This window comes from Gopherus evgoodei, chromosome 9 (assembly GCF_007399415.2).
Source record: "Gopherus evgoodei ecotype Sinaloan lineage chromosome 9, rGopEvg1_v1.p, whole genome shotgun sequence".
NCBI classification, from domain to species: Eukaryota; Metazoa; Chordata; order Testudines; family Testudinidae; genus Gopherus; species Gopherus evgoodei.
In genome coordinates, this window is record NC_044330.1 from 16,018,034 (window position 1) to 16,038,271 (window position 20,238).

Genomic DNA, 20,238 nt, shown 5'->3' on the forward strand with positions numbered 1-20,238 from the left:
TGCTGCCGAATCCGCAGGACCGGCGACCTCCCATAGGCACACCGCCAAAGGCAGCCTGCCTTCTGTGATTGGGGCGGTAAAAAAACTAGAGCCGCCCTGGTGCCATTGTTTGGTTTCCTGTAGGTTTCCTCCTTTACAGCCTCCTATGATTTAACTCCTGACATTCAGACAGGTTACTATCAAATAGATAACCAGAGAGGCATATCATATTTATAAATAATACTACACATAACTCCCACATTCTCCACACGTGGCTTGGGCCATCCATGCTACAAATTGCCAAAAACCAAACCAAAACCCCAGCAAATAAGAATAATTTAAAAATGGGCATTTCTATTTATACAAAATAGCCATTTTCCATAAATTTTCTATTGAAATTTTTTTTTCGACCAACAGTAAGTGTAGTTTATTGCTAGAGTTGTGCAAAATGTTTGTAACAAATAAAACCCCAAACCAGGCAGATTTGTTCTGTTTTGTTACAAAGCCAAAACATGGACTTTTTGGTGATCCTGGGTTGAATTTAGAGAATGAGGTTGAGCCAAATTATAGAATCATAGAATCGTAGGACTGGAAGGGACCTTGAAAGGTCATCTAGTCTAGTCCCCTGCACTCACGGCATCATACTTTGGGGAGAGAATGCGATGGCCTTGTGAGCTAATTCAGGGGAGCAAGAACAAGTGGCTCATTGTAGAAGGGACAAATCAGTGACCTAAATTAAAATTATTAATATACACTATTTTCTTTGTCAAAAATAACACTCTTCTGTTTATTCCCAGAAGGGGCAGAGCCTAAACAGCAGCAGTGCAAGTCTTTCCCACCTCACACTGCCCAGGAGCAACAATGCCTAAGCCCTGATGCAGAAGAGGAGACGGAAAGGAGTATTCAGTTTCCAACATGCCCATATCTTCCTTAGATCTCACTTCTGAGCCTATGCACCAGTTATGGGGGTATCTGTGATGCAGACAGTTATCCACAAGGAACTGGATTGAAAATACCGACTCCTCTCTAACAGGCTTTGAACAGCCATCAGAGGGTAACAACTTGAAGTCACTGTGGACTGGGGCTGGATTCAAACTGGTCAAACGTTCTGTATTCCTTTTTCAGTCCCTTCAGCCATCTGTCCCACTAGCTGAGAAATTCCAGAGAAGCGGCTGTGGAAGGAGAAGAGCTCTCTTAGTACAATCATAATAACTCTGTGTGACGTCTTAGGTAAGACATAATTTCAAAGGCAGCATGGACTCTACAAGAGATTCTTTATTCTCCCAAAACATCCTCCCTCAGGTTTCTGGTGGGATTATGCTTTAACTTAGACTGCTTTAATAAACTCTACATACTGTATTTGGGAAGGCAAGTAGGCTGGGATCTTGGCATCAGTTCTGTTTAACACTGTACAGAGAAAGCTTTGATTAGTTTGTTTGCTAAATATTGTTGTTTTACCTGAGGCATGCTGCCTTCAGTCATTTTTTTAAATACCACATCGCACTGGTGTGTACAGATGATGGCTCTACCTGAACACTGGATAGACTGTACCACAGGACTGTTTTCTCTGCACATTATTATGCCTTTGGAATAGCTGTTTGTAGAATATCAGAGTTGGAAGGGACCTCGGGAGGTCTAGTCCAATCCCCTGCTCAAAGCAGGACCAATCCCCAACAAAATCATCCTAGCCAGGGCTTTGTCAAGCCTGACCTTAAAAACCGCTAAGGAAGGAGATTCCACCACCTCCCTAGGTAACCCATTCCAGTGCTTCACCACCCTCCTAGTGAAAAAGTTTTTCCTAATATCCAACCTAAACCTCCCCCACTGCAACTTGAAACCATTCCTCTTTGTTCTGTCATCTGGTACTACCAAGAACAGTCTAGATCCATCCTCTTTTGAACCCCCTTTCAGGTAGTTGAAAGCAGCTATCAAATCCCCCCTCATTCTTCTCTTCTGCAAACTAAACAATCCCAGTCCCCTCAACCTCTCCTCATAAGTTGTGCTCCAGCCCCCTAATAATTTTTGTTGCCCTCTGCTGGACTCTTTCCAATTTTTCCACATCTTTCTTGTAGTGTGGGGCCCAAAACTGGACACAGTACTCCAGATGAGGCCTGACCAATGTTGAATAGAGGGGAATGATCACGTCCCTCGATCTGCTGGCAATGCCCCTACTTATACAGCCCAAAATGCCATTAGCCTTCTTGGCAACAAGGGCACACTGTCGAATCATATCCAGCTTCTCATCCACTGTAACCCCTAGGTCCTTTTCTGCAGAACTGCTGCCTAGCCATTCATTCCCTAGTCTGTAGCAGTGCATGGGATTCTTCCATCCTAAATGGAGGACTCTGCACTTGTCCTGTTGAACCTCATCAGGTTTATTTTGGCCCAATCCTCTAATTTGTCTAGGTCCCTCTGTATCATATCCCTACCCTCCAGCATATCTACCACTTCTCCCAGTTTAGTGTCATCTGCAAACTTTCTGAGAGTGCAATCCATGCCATCCTCCAGATCATTAATGAAGATATTGAACAAAACCAGCCCAGGACCGACCCTTGGGGCACTCCGCTTGATACCGGTTGCCAACTAGACATGGGGCCATTGATCACTACCCTCTGAGCCCGACTATCTAGCCAGCTTTCTATCCACCTTATAGTCCATTCATCCAGCCCATACTTCTTTAACTTGCCGGCAAGGATACTGTATCAAAAGCTTTGCTAAAGTCAAGGAACAACACATTCATTGCTTTCCCCTCATCCACAGACACAGTTATCTCCTCATAGAAGGCAATTAGGTTAGTCAGACATGACTTGCCCGTGGTGAATCCATGCTGACTGTTCCTGATCACATTCCTCTCTAAGGGTATGTCTACACTATGGGATTATTCCGATTTTACATAAACCGGTTTTTAAAACAGATTGCATAAAGTCTAGTGCATGCGGACATACTAAGCACATTAATTCAGTGGTGTGCATCCATGGTCCGAGGCTAGCGTCGATTTCTGGAGTGTTGCACTGTGGGTAGCTATCCCGTAGCTATCCCATAGTTCCCGCAGTCTCCCCCGCCCATTGGAATTCTGGGTTGAGACCCCAATGCATGATGGTGCAAAAACAGTGTCACGGGTGATTCTGGGTAAATGTCGTCACTCATTCCTTCCTCCGTGAAAGCAACAGCAGACAATCATTTCACACCCTTTTTCCCTGGATTGCCCTGGCAGACGCCATAGCACGGCAACCATGGAGCCCATTCAGCTTTTTCTACTGTCACCGTATGTCTACTGGATGTTGCTAACAGACGCAGTACTACAGCGTTCATTTGCCTTTGCAAGATACTAGAGACGGTTATCAGTTGTTCTGTACCGTCTGCCATGCCATTGTAAATTAGCGATGAGATGACGGTTATCAGTCGTTTTGTACCGTCTGCTGCTGTCATGGGTGCCCCTGGCTGAGGTCGGCCGGGGGCGCAAAGACAAAAATGGGAATGACTCCCCGAGTCAATCCCTCCTTTATGGTATCTAAAAATAGAGTCAGTCCTGCCTAGAATATGGGGCAAGTGTGCTAGAGAACCAGTGTATCAGAGAACCAGAGAGCACAGCCACTCTGTGTCCGATCCCGCAGAAATGATGAGCTACATGGCATTCTAGGGGGTGCCCCTGCAACAACCCCACCTGTTGCTTCCCTGCTCCCCCAACCCTCCTGGGCTACCATTGCAGTGTCCCCCCATTTGTGTGATGAAGTAATAAAGAATGCAGGAATAAGAAACACTGACTTGTTAATGAGATAAAATGAGGGGGAGGCAGCCTCCAGCTGCTATGATAGTCCAGGCAGGACATTAAATGGTGCGGTGGAGAGGAGCCCAGCATCCCGCTGCTATGATAGTCCAGGCAGGACATTAAATGGTGTGGGGGAGAGGAGCCCAGCATCCCGCTGCTATGATAGTCCAGGCAGGACAGAATCTTTTCTTTACACATGAAAGGGAGGGGGCTGATGGAGCTCAGCCCCCAGTTGCTATGATGAAGACGGTTACCAGCTGTTCTGTAACATCTACTGGGAATGACTGGGAGTCATTCCTATTTTTACCCAGGCGCCCTCAGCCGACCTCACCTGAGGCCAGCCAGGAGCACTCACGGGCTGATGATGACGATCGATAGCAGTCATATTGTACCGTCTGCCACAGGGGAGGGGAGAGGATACTGCTGTTCACTGCCGCAGCATCGTGTCTACCAGCAGCATGCAGTAGACACAGGGTGAGATTGAAAAAAGTCAAGAAACGATTTTTTCCCTTTTCTTTCACGAGGGGGCGGGGGGTAAATTAACAAGCTATACCCTGAACCGCCCCGGACAATGTGTTTGACCCTACAGGCATTGGGAGCTCAGCCAAGAATGCAAATACTTTTCGGAGACTGCTGGGGACTGTGGGATAGCTGGAGTCCTCAGTACCCCCTCCCTCCCTCCATGAGCGTCCATTTGATTCTTTGGCTTTCCGTTACGCTTGTCACGCAGCACTGTGCTATGGACTCTGTATCATAGCCTGGAGATTTTTTTCAAATGCTTTGGCATTTCGTCTTCTGTAACGGAGCTCTGATAGAACAGATTTGTCTCCCCATACAGCGGTCAGATCCAGTATCTCCCATACGGTCCATACTGGAACTCTTTTTGGATTTGGGACTGCATCACCACCCGTGCTGATCAGAGCTCCATGTTGGGCAAACAGGAAATGAAATTCAAAAGTTTGCGGGGCTTTTCCTGTCTACCTGACCACTGTATCTGAGTTCAGATTGCTGTCCAGAGCGGTCACAATGGTGCACTCTGGGATATCACCCGGAGGCCAATATCGTCGATTTGCGGCCACACTAACCCTAATTCGATATGGTAATACCAATTTTAGCGCTACTCCTCTCGTCGGGGAGGAGTACAGAAACCAGTTTAAAGAGCCAGCTTTATGAACTGCTAGGCCCGATCTGAATACCTGATGGCAGTTCGGGGCTTCAGCAGCACTTCAGCGGCAGGGGGTCCGCTCCAGGTCTTCTGCAGCACCGAAGGACCTCCCCGCCGCTGAAATGCCGCTGAAGAGCCAGAGGCCCTCCCCCCCCCCGCTGCCAAAATGCTCCCGGAGACCTGGACCCCTCCCCCGGGTGCCGGGTGAGTAAAAAAGAATTTTTAAATTAAAAAGGTGCCTAAATCGTGGGGCCCTCTTAGGCACGGGGCCTAATTCCCAGGAATCAGGGGAATCGGCCTAAAGCTGGCCCTGTGCTTCAGAACTGATTCCTTGAGGACCTGCTCCATGACTTTTCCGGGGACTGGGGTGAGGCTGACTGGCCTCTAGTTCCCCAGATCCTCCTTCTTCTCTTTTTTAAAGATGGGCACTACATTAGCCTTTTTCCAGTTATCCGGGATCTCCCCCAATCACCATGAGTTTTCAAAGATAATGGCCAATGGCTCTGCAATCACATCCGCCAACTCCTTTAGCACCGTCGGATGCAGCGCATCTGGCCCCATGGATTTGTGATCATCCAGCTTTTCCAAATAGTCCCGAACCACTTCTTTCTCCACAGAGGGCCGGTCACCTCCTCCCCATACTGTGCTGCCCAGTGCAGCAGTTTGGGAGCTTACCTTGTTTGTGAAGACAGAGGCCAAAAAAGCATGGAGTACATTAGCTTTTTCCACATCCCTCTGTCACTAGGTTGCCTCCCTCATTCAGTAAGGGGCCCACACTTTCCTTGACTTTCTTCTTGTTGCTAACATACGTGAAGAAACCCTTCTTGTTACTCTTAACATCTCTTGCTAGCCGGAACTCCAAGTGTGATTTGGCCTTCCTGATTTCACTCCTGAGCAATATTTTTATACTCCTCCCTGGTCATTTGTCCAATCTTCCATTTCTTGAAAGCGTCTTTTTTGTGTTTGAGATCAGCAAGGAGTTCATTGTTAAGCCAAGCTGGTTGCCTGCCATATTTACTATTCTTTCTACACATTGGGATGGTTTGTTCCTGCAACCTCAATAAGGATTCTTTAAAATACAGCCAGCTCTACAGGACTCCTTTCCCCTTCATGTTATTCTCCCTCATGTTGGGTAGTCTGGCTGAGTATTCCAGTGGCTGATGCTCTTCACTTACATTATAAGAGACCTGAGTTCAGGCTTTCATGCTCAGAGCCAGCAGAGGCTGAGAGTGGGAAAAGGGACACATTTGGTATCACCTCACTATGTAGCAAACCCACTGACTAGCCTAGGGGACTGATGGATTCCAAAGCAGTCCCCAATCAGGTCTTCCTCTGCCAGAAAGGTTTTTGTGACATGCAATCTTGGAGTGGGCAATGTACACAAATGAAATAACTGAATGATTCTCTTCAGAGAAATTCCAGATCAAAATTACCCAGGAGGCATTTTTCCCACTTTAAGACAACGTAACTTATTTTTCATGTTGTATATAGAAGTGGTTGCAAAGGGTACAGTAACCTGCTTTACTTGTTAATAAATCCTTTTTCAGGCCACTGTGCTAGAACGTTTGATGTACCATAAATAATAAAAGCATTCTACAAAATAAAGAGTTAATTATGCAAAGAAAATCATACCTTTGCTGCTGGCTGCAGTGGCTCTTCTCTAGGTCTGTTATCTGATTAAATAGAAATTGAAATGTAAGTACAGTATTAAATGCTGTATATTGGAATAACTGAATTCCTTCCATTTTCACTCGTCTGCTTTCGGGCTCTAGGGGGGACAATCACAAGCCAGAAGAAATGGGTAGGTGGAGTGTAGAGGTCTTTATAACAAATCTTATTGAGGGATCCAAAATTCTGCAGGTGACTAAGTCTTGCAGAGCTAGAACATATCAACATTAGCATGAATCAGGGTTTCTATGTGTACATCTGTATTTTGAGCAAGTGAAACCCAGTAATTGAGTGATTAAATGCTCAAAACGTACTTCAATAATTACTACCTCCATAAAACAAAGTAAGTTCCAAAAGGCAGCCTGAATTCATGTTATTATTTACACAAGTCTTTTCCCTTTTTAGAAGACCTGTGACAACACATGCTGAAATCAGAATCCAGAATTTTATTGTCAGGGTGAAATATGAAGACTAATTATTCCAAGATTCTAAAATAAAATTGTTCTGGTCTCTTTTTTAGTGGACTACATAGTAATTTGGCTTTACACATTCATCTAGGGCACAGTCCTTTGTCCACTGAAGTTATTGGGTGTGCTTCCATGGCTTGAATAGGCTTTGGAGCAAAGCCTTTAGTTTGGCGTTCGAATCTTTCAGGCTACTGTTATGCCAGTGGTTCTCAAACTTTTTTTTTTGTATGGACCACTTGAAAATTGCTGAGAATCTTGGTGAACCACATAAATGATCTTTCCAAATGTTGTTGGTACCATTAGCTAACTATTGTAAAGCGCTTTGGATAAAAGCGCTATATACAAAAAAATTAATAATTAACTTAATTTGTTCTTAAAATAAAAGCACACAACTCATATTTTAATATCAGTAGTCTTACCCTTCTAATGTGATGGACATGCCCTCTCTCCCCTGATGTGGCAGCCCCCAAGCTGGGGCTCGGAAGGAGGTGGGGTCTCTCCTCTCTCCCCTGCCACAGCAGCCACAGAGCTTAGGCTGGGAAGGAGGGTCTCTCCCCAGCAGCCACATCCCTGGAGCTGGGGAAAGTCGTGTCTCTCTCTGGTCACCACAGCCCTGCACATCCCAAATTCCCCCAACCCCCTTTTCTCACCCCACTGCCCCCTCCCACTACCTTCTCCCCCTTCCACCATGGCCACCACCTCACCTTACATGTGCGTCTTCTCCAGGGTCCAGGCACCTAATTATGTGGGTGGCCCTACATTCTTTTGTGTGTGGCTGCCCAGGCATGCACCTTAGAGGGAACTATCTGCGGGCCACTTGAATAGAGCTCATGGACCACTGGTGGTCCACAGACCACAGTTTGAGAATCTTTGTGCTAGGCAACATCGACTTGGTTCAGCTCCCTAAGCAGTCAGTAGAAAGACTCCCATTGACTTCAACAGGAGGTAGTCTGAGCCTTCTATATGCAAGTCAGCATAGTTTCATTGTACTAACGGTTTAATTTGTGAGGTATCAACAAAGGTAGCTGGTGTTCAGGGACATTATTCTACTAATTGTCATCTAAGCTTTGCAAGGGCATCATAGGAAGAATTCTTTTAAAAAGCTCTCTCGAATTGTCCCCTCAGTCAGAAGCATCTTTGTTCTTGTAATATGTCTGCCTGCAAGGTGAGGATGTGCATACTACATTTTTTGCATTATTTTGCCTACATTGTGTTTACTAAATAAATGGTTCCCACCTGTCAAGTGTCTCCAAAGAGCATTGACATTTACCCAGGTCAAGAAGCTTCCTACACAGATTACACATAAGAGATGCTCAGGCAAGACAATTTTGAACAGAATGAAATACAATTTCACAGCAGTCTCAAAATCATTCGTCTTCTCAATTTTAGTTCCACTTCTGCCAAAGACAAGGATGCTCTTTTGATTTTCCTGCACATATTCAAGTCAAATTCCCTTAGCATTATGCAATTCTTTTGGTCCCTTGGTTTTGTTTCTTTGTTTGTTATAAGCTATTCCTTCAGCTCAGGCAATCTGTAAAGTCATCAGTAAAGAAAGCGACAGAACGTTGCTTTCATTGTCAAAATGAAAAAAAGGGCCACAGAAAAATTCTTGCTGGAAGTTTTTGCAGATTGATATTGATGAAGCAACTGAAAATGAAGCCTAGAATACTAATCTTGTCCAGTTGCTCCTCGTCATGTTGTAAATTCAGGAAATTCATGATTAGATGCTTATATCCCCAGTGTTTCCCCTGCAGCACTTTTTACAACTCTCACAGTTTCTTCTTTCTTGTGATTAAACTCTGCTTACAAATACAAAACGTTCTTCTGACCCGAAAGGGTCAGCCACATTACCAGGTCAATATGAGTTTAGATCCTGCTCGAAATACCACGCTGCCAGCCAATCCTTTTGCATCTAAAACTAAAGATTTATTTTAAAGAAAAAAGAAAGAACAAGAAAAGAGTTTGTTAAATGGTAAAGCAGTCACATACAAAGACCTCAGAGTATCAGGTTCTTAGCAGTATTAGTGAGTTTACTGGCTTGAAAGTCCCTCTGGAACACATCCACAGCTTGGAGGGGTCATTCAGTCCTTTGTTCAGAGCTTCAGTTTGTAGCAAAGTTCCTCCAGAAGTAAGAAGCAGGAATGAAGACAAGGAGCAGGACTGAAGACAAAATGGAGATGGTGCAGCTGCCCTTTATAGACCTTTTGCCATGTGTCTGGTACTTCCTTTGTTCCAAACACAAACTCATAGAACATGGCACTGAAACACTGAAAGGCCTTAGGGCTGGTCTACACTGGGGGGCAGGATCGATATAAGATACGCAACTTCAGCTACGCTATTCACATAGCTGAAGTCGAAGTATCTTAGTTCGACTTACCTGGCCGTCCTCACAGCTGCGAGTTGACTGCCACAGCTCCCCCGTCGACGCTGCTTACTTCTCCTCCTAAGGTGGAATATGGGCGTCGATTCACAGATCGATTTATTGCATCTAGATGACACGCGATAAATTGATCCCCGATAGATCGATTATTACCCACCGGATATAGATGTACCCTTAGAGTTCTCTCCATAGGCAAGTCCCTGCATGACTTGCTGAGTCATAAGGTGTAGTCCCTGGCCATTTCAATGGCTTCATTGTACAGCTGATGTCCCTTGATGGGCCATCAAGCAGGCCTACTGCTGAGGCCAATATGTCTGGGGTCATCACCCAGAAACACAGCACAAGTTTGAAAATACAGATATACTATACATATCTATAGCTCATAATACAAAGGTGATACAAACATAGAAACAAGATGATCATACTTGGCAAATTATAACATTTTCACAGATACTTTATATGGCATATCTGGTCAGATTTCTTGCAATTTTATAATATTGGTCTTAACAATATCATAATGGATCTCCCAGATTCCAGATAGTTTCACACTTTCCACTCATTTACTTTATGTTAGATATCATCATATCAATGAGACTTTTCCTAGAACTTCCAAAGAGTACATGAAAGTGGCTAAAAAGTTGCTTTAAAAAGTACCTGAGCTATGAAATGATTACATAGTTTATAACTTTTCCAGAATTAAAAAATAATGCCTGGAATAATTTGTCTATCAGCATCTTGAATCTGGATAGTAAATTTCCTGTGTTAAGCCGCTTAGCCTAACTGTGCCTCAGGCATCCTCATCTGTAGTTATATACTATTTTATTTGGATGGATACAAAACAGGTCAACATTCCAATCTATGTATCCAGGCACCCTTGATAATATTAAAAAATAAAACGCTTACAAATTGCAGCTCTGTCATTTTCACCTAACCAATTATAGCTGGGCAAACCACAATCAGCTGATTCGTGTCTATGTTGTTGAAAATTATTGTAATAAAATACAGTACAAAAAAATGTATACTTTAAGGACATGACACTTATGGTATAAAAAGTGGATAAAACCAGCAAATGGCACACCATGGGGGAAGTTCAGTCCAGGGAAAAAGACTCATGCAAGTGCCTATGCATCATGTAATCCCCATATTAAGGCCTTAAGAGATATAGAGGGCTCTTCTGTGCTGGGATGACTTCCACCCATTATTGGCCATTCTATAGTTCTTGCAAAATCAGAAATTAGGGTCCGATTCTACTCCTGCTGAAGTCAAAGTAAAGCATCCCATTGATTTTAATGGGCATTGAATTGAACCCTTGGTCAATATAATTAATCAGTATAACAAGACACTTCATAGTAAATGCTCACTGCTGTTTTGAGAATAAGTTTTAAAGAAAAAATATCACAAAACTTTTGGGAAGAGGAAATCAAAGGAAGCTTGAATTTCTGTCCCATTATAAATCATGGCTATACCCTTAGTTTACATCATTATTTAGGAGAAGAACATATAGCAACCAGCACCACATTGCTCTTTTACTACCCCCAGGAGGGCCGGATTATGGATTAACCTTCTGTGGGCCCAGTGCCAAACATATTTGTGTGCCACAATATAGTCATTATGGGCCCTTCCAAATGTGGGCCCACCACTGTAAACCCAGTACTGACCCCCAGTATGAAAAAATAAAATAAACCTTCACAACATTCATTTTTTACCTTTTCATTTATAATTGTGAAATACAGATGATGTACAGGGCCAGACCCTTCCCTCAGATTCATCTATGAGACATATATAAACAAATGGGTTGACACGATACAATAAGAGAAGATCAGGGCAAAGTATAGAGCATATTAGCCCAGGCATGCATGTGTATCAAAGCACTAAACAGAAATTGTAAGTCCTCCCTCCCTCTTAGTCATTTATAGTTTGTACTCCAAATATTGGACTAATTCTGATCAACCTCCAAAAATCAAGGAGGAGGAAAAATAATAGTTCCAGATAAATCTTTATTCTGGCACTCACTGACTGGCTACAAACATTTGACAGCGACCAGCTGAATTTACTGAATTTGGAAGGTTAGGCTTAGGCAGGACATTTCAAACAATCCAATTAAGCAATACTTTCTACCCCAGGGAAGTCCCCCTTCTAAACATTTTCATCATTCCACATAGGCTTTCCTTCACAGAAAGTTTTGGTGGTTCTCACTGATTTTTCTTCATTTTTCTCTTTTTGAAGATTTTTGTGATGTTTAAGGAAGCTGCTGTACTCCTTCTCCCAGATGTTTCCACTTCTGAGAAGCATCCACCTGCAAAGGGTCTTGTCCCCAAGGAAAACTCATTCCAGCCTCATTTACTGTACAAACAGAAGTATGTTTGGACTATCTAGATTGTTCTCCAGACTCTGACACTCCTATGACTTAGTTGTGAGGTGGAAAAGCTATAACGATGAGCATGCCAAGCACAAGAGTGTAATTTACTTACATCTTACTTAGTAAAACTTTTATAGAAATCAAGTTATTTAGTTAGATAGGTTAGTTGCACAACCTATCTATGTATCCTGATGAGTGCTTTCTACACAGAACACAGTAGTAGTAAAGAGCCAAATAAAATATTGGACGATGATAGCAGAAGGTGTGGGGAATTGGTTGGCTCATGGATATGGAGCCTTTCATGGATATGGATATGGAGCCTAGGTCACAATTTTAATCCAGCACAGTTTGGTCATGACCCAAAATTGTCATCATTTGATAGTTCTTCAGTGGACCCACAAAATATATTATGACAATTATCACTAACTGGCTACATTGTTGGCAATGACAGAAGAGGTTTATGATTAAATTGGCTATTGAGACTGAACTAATCTCTCACCCACCACAGAGGTTCCTCCGGGTCAGGGTTCAGACATCAGTAGGGCAGCATGGAGGATGCTTGCACAGCCACGACCTGTATTTTTAACTGTGCTGGGGATAAACAGAGGACTCCAATGCCTGGAATTGGCATCTTTCACATGCATTACATTCATATCTAAAGAAGAAGAAAAGAAATTAGAGCATTTCCTGATTTATTAACATAGGCCTTTCAGCTTCCCTGCAGAATTATTTTCATTGCAACCAGGGTTAACTATTTCCAACTGTCTTGTTATAGTTAGACAATATCCATGCGCACAATGAACTGTGATCTGGATTGTTGCAGAAGGAGTCACTGCTGGAGAAAAATGGAATGAAGCAAAGTCCAATTGCAGTATGGAATGCCCCAGTGAGTCAAGTATGGGTCCCAGTGCTTTAAAGCTGGGAGCTGTAGTCTTAGTGGGCACATGACTAGAAGTAAGCATGTGACCTACAGGAAACCAGATATAAGGCATGCTGCCACTCTAGCAGGAGCAGCAGACTGGAGTTTTTAACTACTGAAGAAGGTGTTTGTTTGTAAACATAGTGAGATAACTAACATACATTATCTATAGTATTGTAAAATCCTAGTGGAAGCCAGCCCTCCATCCCCTATCTGCGGTTGATCTCGCTGTGATGTTTCACTCCAGATTCTTTATGAAAATATGCTTATAATATGGATCCGACATAACTGAGATATATTTTATGCAAGATGGCTCATGTGAGATATCATTGGAAAGATTATGATTTACTGAATGTGATTATCCAATTTGTATGCCTGTATCATTTCTGTATCTGTAGTTAGGGACATTAATTATGTATCTGTATTTCAAATGTGTTACTTTGGGTACCCCAACCAGCCCTTCAGGTACAACAGTGGAAAAGCCAGACAGGGCTAATGGCCCATTAGCAAAGATAATTGGCTGTAAAAGAGCTTAGTCTTCCTGTGGAGACTCGAGACAGCCTATGAGCAATGGCTGCGACAGCCATGCAGAGACATGGGTCCAAGTCACCTGGTATTGGACACCCCTCCTCCCCTTTTGGAATTCCAGGGTTTTTCCACTGGAAAACAAAGGGTTCCTGACTTATGCAAATCTTATTTAAGGGTAGGGAGGAAGACAAACGGGACTGCCCTCTTTTGCCTACCCAAGAAACAATGCTGAAAGTACCTGAAGGGACAAAGAAACCAACCTGAGGGGAAAGGCAGGGGTGAGTCCAGACTGAGACAGGGGTCCAGTCTGTAAGAAAAATAACTGGAACTCAGAGCTACAGAAATTCTGCATCCTGCCTAAATTCAAGATTTAGGGTGAGAAATTACTATTTGTAACCAATTTCTTTAGTGAAACAAGCTTAGTTTGTGTGTTTGGTTTTATTTGCTTAGTAATCTGCTTTGTTTTGTCTGTTATCTCTTATATTCACTTAAAATCCACCTTTTGTAGTTAATAATGTTATTTATTGTTTATAATATAACCCATGTTGTGCAATTCATAACTGGGGTGGAGGGGGGGGAAGGGGATGTGCATACCTTCCTCCACATTGAGGGAGGAGGCAGATTTCATAATATATCTTTGGGTCTGCACTCCAAGGGAGGTAGACAGCTGAGAGCTGAGGCAAGTCCCTTAAGCTGAGCCTTCCCAGAACTGATCTCAGTGTCTGTTTCATTCTGTAGTTGGGTGTCCCTGCCTCTGTGTGTGCTGGAGGAGGCTTAATAGCTTGGCTCAGCATGACAGGTAAAAAGGGTACCTAGACTGGCATAACAGGCAAGCTCTGTGGTATCTCAGCACCTCAGGAGGCATCCTAAGGGGGCAACCCATCACACTCACCTAGTTACATCATGGTAAAAACTATAGAGCAATGTCTCCACTAGCCTCAGGGTCAGAGCTCCATCCAACAGGAACTAGGGAGACAGGTGAAAAGGAGAGACCATGGATTGAATAAGTCCTAGGGTAGAGCTCTCTATAGATGGAACTACACTGAAGACCCTTGGAGGAAGGCTGCAGAGGATGCTGCAGCAGGGGATGAGATGATATTTGAGCCAAGTAGGGGACTAACAGAATACACAGCCTAGAGCGAACTGGGAGACCCTGCTTCATAAAGAGAGAAAAAAGAATTAAGGCAGAAGGGGAAGGAGTGACAGGCAAATGTGTGAAGTCCCTCTTGCCCAAGGGGAGCAACTGCTTATACTGGTGTGTCTAATAAGCCAGACCTCATGTGTGTGTTATTCATTGGGGAGTCAAGAAGGGGAAACTGGGTCAACAGGCACATGACCCAAGAAGTTTGGGATAAAATAACCTTAGTACCACTGGCAGGGCCGGTGCAAGGAAGTTTCGCGCCCTAGGCAAAACTTCCACCTTGCACCCCCCACCCAGCTAACCCTGCCCCCCCAATGGCAGCTAACTCAGGCCGCAACCCGGGAAGCCTCCCCCGCAGCAGCTACCACCTCTCACCATGACAGTTAAACCCCAGCTAACCCCTCTCCCCTCCTGTCCCTGCACGGCAACTAACCCCGCCCAGGGAGACTCCCCCCCTGCCACGGCAGCTAACCCTGCCTGGGTAGCCTGCCCCAGCTCACCTCGACTCCTACTCCTCCTCCACTGAGCACGCCAGCGCTGCTCTAATTCTCCTCCCAGCCCAGGCTTGCGGTGCTGATTGGAGGAGACTTAGAGCTGGGCTGTGTGCTCAGCGGAGGAGGCAGAGTGGAGGTAAGCTGGGGCGGGGAGCTGTTCCCCTGTGTGCCCCCCCGTTACTGTGGGCAGCCCTCCCCGTGTGCCCCCCCCGCATATCCCCCCCAGCTCACCTCCCTCCACCTCCTTGCCTGAGGGGACTTTTAGGCACCCCCAACCACTAGGCGCCCTAGGCAGCTGCCTAGTTTGCCTAAATGGTTGCACCGGCCTGTCCACTGGATTTTCTGCAAATTTATATCTTCATCTTCTGCAGCTAGAGTCTACCTCCCAGAAGGAGAGCGCTGCAGGCAACACCAAATCATTGTGTATAATAGTCATCTATCATTAGAAACACAGTAAGGAATTTGTGGCCAGCTAGGATTTCATGGCTGCCAGAATGCTGCACACCCTGGCCACGGAGAAGTTTACAGCAAGGAAAAGAAATTAGCTCTTCTTGCTCCAAAAACAAAAGCTCTTTATCTTCTCTATTTGTTAACAGTGCAGGGTACATGATTCAGAGGTGAGCAAATATGTGTCTGCAAATCCCACCAAAATTAAATTTGCTTAATTCTGATGAGCAGTCCACTGTCATTAAATGAATTAAGTCTCTTTTTAAAAAAGGTATGCAAAAAATTTTGGGGCTTCTTTATGATGGTCTGAAAGGTTTAAAGGTCTGGTCAAGTCTGTTCTTTCTTGGTTTTGCTGGAGAACCTCCTGGATGTCTGAATTTCTGGGTAGCGCAAGATCTTGTATTTTAGTTAAAGGGGTCAGTGGTGCAGAATCTTTACAGAAATCCTCTCTAAAACTGTCCATTAGTCACTGCAGTTTAACAAGCAAGCAAACAAACAAATTTTAAATAGCAAAGAGTCCTGTGACATGTTGTAGACTAACAGACGTATTGGAGCATGAGCTTTCATGTGTGCATGCATCTGACGAAGTGGGTATTCACCCACGAAAGCTCATGCTCCAATATGTCTATTAGTCTATAAGGTGCCACAGGACTCTTTGCTGCTTTTACAGATCCAGACTTACACGGCTACCCCTCTGAAATTTTTAACAGTTTGACTAAAAATACCTTCCCCTCTCAAGTGCTTAGCTTTCACTCTCTTGATGAGTGCAGTGATGTAATTTCCCTACATCTCCGGGCAAAACTGTTTTTTTAATTTGGAGGCATGGGAGCAGGGCAGAGAGAGAAAGGTTGGTTACAATAATGTTAGTTTCTCTACTGTGATGGGGCTATACCCCCATTCCTTGCAAGGCAAGAGAAAGACACCAACTAGTCATGCTCTGCAACTGTGAGGTGAGTCTCCTGGCCAGAGGAGGCAGAGCTAAACCTTATAAGTAGATTGAGGTCAGTTATTTGTGGGAGGGAAGATTGGCCTGTCTGGCACAGAGAAGCCCTGGGATAGGATTTAACAGGATACAACAGAAGAAGAATGATACAGGAGCAAGTTAGGCTCCTGTGGGAGAAGCCCTGAGGGAGAGCCAGTAAGGGTACTACAGTGAGGCCTGAGAGGGAGTGGAAGGTGGGTTTGTACTTCCATTTGGGATTTTTTTGTGCACCCCAGAAGGGGTTTAGCCTTTTATGTGATTTGTGTGGAGGCCAAGCCACAGAAAACCCAGAGGGACAGCCAGGAGAACATGCAGGCTGAGAAGCCATTGCAGACCAAGGAACTGGCCACCTGGGAAGTGAAAGAGGTAAAGTTCCCTGCAGTGCTGTGTTCAGGTGTGAGAGGGTTTCCTAAAGCTTTGAGTGCATGTTTGTCTTCCCTTGGCCCTAAGGTTGCTGGAAGGAACATTGCCAGGGAGAGGACACATTCCCCTTGGTTCTGCCTTTGGTTCACTGCCTCCCCAACTATGCAGCCACTGCTTAGGGGTTTCCACAGGATCCAGGGAAGAGGAAAATGAAGAGGGGCTGTATCATGGAGCCAGCCCTCTTTCTCCTGCTCTTATCTGCTGCTTTTTTTCCTCTCCTCTATTTGTGGAGTCAAGAGAGCATTTGGCCTGTGATCTTATTGGGGTGTTACCTTTTCACCTGGAGTACCAATGTACACGATAGAATGAGGATTCCTAGCAAGAGGTGTAATATAGCCAAACCACTGGCATTGTTTAGACTCCTCCTAGTAATTTGATTGAGTGTCTCAGTTCAAGGAAAACCTGCAGGAGTAAGGAAAGCATTTTGTAAAGTTTGTCTTGACTTTCCATTAACTTTAGATGAAGAGACATGGGGTTTGTAAACTCAATGGTTAATTAAAACTCTTACTACTGGTATCATTAGGAATAAGGAGGAAAACGAAGCAGAGATCAAAATATCTGCTCTCTGTGGAGTTTATTTTCTTAACGCCTCTGAACTTTGGTTATAAGAACTGAAGTATAATTTAAAATATTTCCCTCTCATTCCTTACGCCAAGGAGTAAGTTAAGAAATATTTTTTAGAAAGAACATTTGCATACAGAGTGAACCATTTGACTGCTCCTGTTTTTAAGACATTCTATCTGCCTTTGAAACTGTATAGCTAGTGGCCTTAATATTTCTGACTTATGGGGAAAAAAGATTCATAGACTGTTCTTCATTAATTCTGTCCTCAAACTGATTGTACAAAGAATCTATTGGTCAAGTATGTATTTATTTGATCACGCACACACAGACCTAAGCCAACACATACATTTCCAGGGTCCTGCTATGGAGATAATGGTGCTACAGTATTGCCTCAACAGTTACTGGCATGGATTGAAAAATAAACAGCAAAACAGGAAAAGGAAGGTTAAAACTAGATTAAACAAATTGCAGCCTTCAAGACTGTGCAGTCATCTGGGAACTTGACCTTAGTGAAAAAGAGGTGAGAGGGAGACCTAAAACAAATAAAATACAGGCCTCTCTTGTATTTTTAAAAATCTGCCAACATCTGTGTGGTGAAATTCCTTTAACACAAGCATGTAGTATAAAAGCTATAGGCTGTGTAGATTTACCTCTTCATTCACTAAAGAAAACAAAACACAAGGAAGATATCAGGATGTCCTTGGTCACTTGGACTCATACTAGACCTGTGTTCTCCCACAAGAGATGGGATGAGGATGTGAAGTACATAGCAAATGAACTGATTTATCTCAGTTTCAGTGCAAAAATAAGGTTTCTCAGGATGCCTGCGTGCTACCATTAGGGATTTATGATACTCCTGTAGCACACCCGCACAGACTACAAATATCTGTGAAAAGAAGTGTGAGGATCAAGGTGATTAAAATATAAAGAGTGGGACTTTACCGATGTCACATGACTTCTGCCATCTGGAGCCAAAATTGGGAGGAAAAATTCATGAGATGTTGGCACTCTCAAATTTAAATCTTAATCCTGATTTGCAGGCCGGGTCCAGGCACCAGCGAAGGAAGCAGCTTCCTGGGGCGGCCTATGGAAATGGGCAGCAGTGTGTCCGTTGTCAGGACGACAGGTCCAGAGCGGCGGTGGCGGCACTTCAGCAGCAGCTCAATCGGCCCACTCCATATCGGCGGCAATTCGGCTGCGGGTCCTTCCCTCACTGTCTTGCTCCTTGGCGGCACTTCAGTGGCAGCTCGATCAAGGTTTTTTTTTGTTTTTTGTTTTCCCCCCGCTGCTTGGGATGGCAAAAAAGCTGGAGCCGGCACTGCTGATTTGGTTTTAAACGTGAATCCTAGGCTAAATCTGATGCAGATCATATCTTTGATAACCACTAGCAAAGACAATGAGTGTGGAATCTGGCACTACTTCTGTTTTCTTCCATTAACTATGACCGACTAGCCAGGAACCCTTTCTATTTTTCCCCAACCAAATGCAAAGTGAGATATTTTCTGGTTAGTTGATCTGACCAAAAAATGATTCTTAACTCTCTCAAACCGCTGATTCAGGTGCTACAGTTTGGAAATACAGTGAAATGAATTGCATGTCTTGCAGAAAAAATTCTGTTTGTACTGCCTGCTCCTTCAGCTAATGAGTACTTCCCCCATCTGCCTGCTTCCGTTCCAGGCTGCAAGGACCTCTATCTTTAAACTAGCCTCTCCTTGATCTTCAGGAGGGTGAGGGTCATACAGTATTTTTGAAGTCTGCCTCTGCCCCATCAATCCAAATGGCTTTTTGTGGGGCAGGGAGACAGGTATTCCCTGCCTCTCTTTGGGCAGAATGAGCAGGTAACTCCTGCTGTGAGTTCACGAATATAAATATTCCTGAAAGCAGCTCTGGTGCTAGCCTCTGAACACACCAGTTGGTGAATATCACACACACCCTACAGTGCCTTATGACCACCTAGAACTAAAGAGTGTCCCAGTATGTTACCAGCTGTGAGCTGATGGAGGTGCCATCCTTTCAGATGGATTGTATAACTGAGGACATGAAATCTAATGGCCCTGAAAGACCTCATAGATTTTTATGGCCAGAAGGGACCACCATGATCATCCATTCTGACCTCCTGCACATCACAGGCCAAAAACCCTCACCCGCAGTTCTCACAGAACTTTTCCAAGAGGGGTAAATATGGATGCCCTAGCTAAACTCAAATGCAGATAACTGCAATCTCCCCTACTTAAGTTTCCCTTGCTGTTTTAAGTAGATATTACTTTCCATTTCCTACCCTTAACCATCACAGCGCTGCTGGCACTGGTTAGCATGTCCCACTAGTGCCTGCATTTCAACTTACAGTGTTAACACTGCAGTACAAATTAGTTGAGTCTGTTTTTTCAAGGTGACTAGTGGTGTAAATGTAAGGTATTACAGTAGCATACATATAAAATGTTTTAAAATATTCAATTTAAGACATTCCCTTTTTTTTTCTTTTAATGCTACTTGTATAATTCTCCTCCACCATTCTTAAAAAGCAATAATGGAGGAATCCAGTCTTACTCTTCCTGTGTAGGAAGATCTTTCTCCTATAAGAAGGGGTTCCAAAATAGTTGACTAGCTGAGCAGTTTCACCACTTTATCGTATAGCTACGTAGAGAGGTTGCTAATAGAGAGGAAACTGAAGTTTTAAAAATTCTAGTGGAGTGTTTTTGTTGCTGTGAAAATGGAACAGGTCCTCTAATGTATAACAGAACCTTGTTATACTTCACCTAGATTTCCTTACAAAGGATCACAGTGGAGGTCAGTACTGGGGCAGTTTGTGCTCTGGCTAGCTATCTGATTTGTACCTGACCTGTGAACAAACAGGGGATTTCAAGTTCCAGTACAGTCAGTATCTGATCCTTCACCTGCACAAATATTTGTTCTGAAAAGCGGGAAAAGCGTTTTGAAAAAATACACACACATT